This window comes from Bison bison, unplaced genomic scaffold (genome assembly GCF_000754665.1).
Source record: "Bison bison bison isolate TAMUID 2011002044 unplaced genomic scaffold, Bison_UMD1.0 scf7180017864465, whole genome shotgun sequence".
Lineage (NCBI taxonomy): Eukaryota > Metazoa > Chordata > Mammalia > Artiodactyla > Bovidae > Bison > Bison bison.
Window position 1 is genome coordinate 451442 of NW_011495026.1, and position 1641 is coordinate 453082.

Below are 1641 nucleotides of genomic sequence, written 5' to 3' on the forward strand. Positions count from 1 at the left end.
GACTGCAGCCTACCAGGCTTTTCCATCCATGAGATTCTCCAGGCAAGAACACTGGAGTGGGTTGCCATTTCCTTCTCCAATGCATGAAAATGGAAAGTGAAAGTGAAGTCGCTCAGTCGTGTCTGACTCTTAGCAACCCCATGGACTGCAGCCTACCAGACTCCTCCATCCATGGGATTTTCTGGGCAACAGTACTGGAGTGAGGTGCCATTGCCTTCTCCCACCAACTTTACTTACACAATACCAAATACATATGGTAAGATTAGTGGTAACAGAGCAAAAAATTGTTTAAAGTGTCTTTCAAAGGAAATCACCATCATGCCATTTATTTCTAATAGGGAACATTTATGTGTATCTTAAAAACTATATGTGGATATGCTAGAATGAGTAAGACTTTCTAATCCTCAGAATACTAGAAAAAATATATTTGATATTTTTTCTTTCCATTATTCTATCTAAAAAATTTCCTGAGGGAATATATGAATACATATAGCTGACTCACTTTGCTGCATAACAGAAACTAACATAACATTGTAAAGTAACTACACTTCAATAAAAAAAAAAGAAAAAAGGAAAAGTAATTTTTCATTGAGTCCTCACTGCCTCATGCAGCTATTATTTTTTATATTTTTATTGGAGTATAGTTGCTTTACAATGCTGGGATAGTAGTGCAGCTATTTTAAATATTTATCTTATTCACAAATTCTTTTTTTTAATTTATTATTATTATTATTTTTTTTTTATTTACAATATTGTATTGGTTTTGCCATACATCAACATGCATCCGCCACGGGTGTACACATGTTCTCCATCCTGAACTCCCCTCCCACATCCCTCCCGATACCATCCCTTTAGGTCATCCCAGTGCACCAGCCCCAAGCTTCCTGTATCATGCATTGAACCTGGACTGGCGATTCGTTTCTTATATGATTGATTGACTCTTCTTGAACATGCTTAGAGGACAGCAAATAGCATCCTTTTTCTCTTCCTGACTTTGGATCCAACTGAAAAATCAAAATCACACACAGGAAGAATAAAATACTGCTTTTGTTAATAATAAAGCTGATACTCTCAAAAACGAAAATAGAAAAATATCCCAATCTTTAAAAAGAAATTCTTAGCTAGTGACTGAAATCCGAGGAGAAAACTGTTATACTGACAACAGCATTTTTCAATCAGATCAGATCAGTTGCTCAGTCATGTCCGACTCTTTGCGACCCCATGAATCGCAGCACGCCAGGCCTCCCTGTCCATCACCAACTCCCAGAGTTCACTCAGACTCATGTCCAGAGAGTCAGTGATGCCATCCAGCCAATCCATCCTCTGTCGTCCCCTTCTTCTCTTGCCCCCAATCCCTCCCAGCATCAGGGTCTTTTCCAATGAGTCAACTCTTCACATGAGGTGGCCAAAGTCCTGGAGTTTCAGCTTTAGCATCATTCCTTCCAAAGAAATCCCAGGGCTGATCTCCTTCAGAATGGACTGGTTGGATCTCCTTGCAGTCCAAGGGACTCTCAAGAGTCTTCTCCAACACCACAGTTCAAAAGCATCAATTCTTTGGCGCTCAGCCTTCTTCACAGTCCAACTCTCACGTCCATACATGACCACAGGAAAAACCATAGCCTTGACTAGATGGACCTTTGT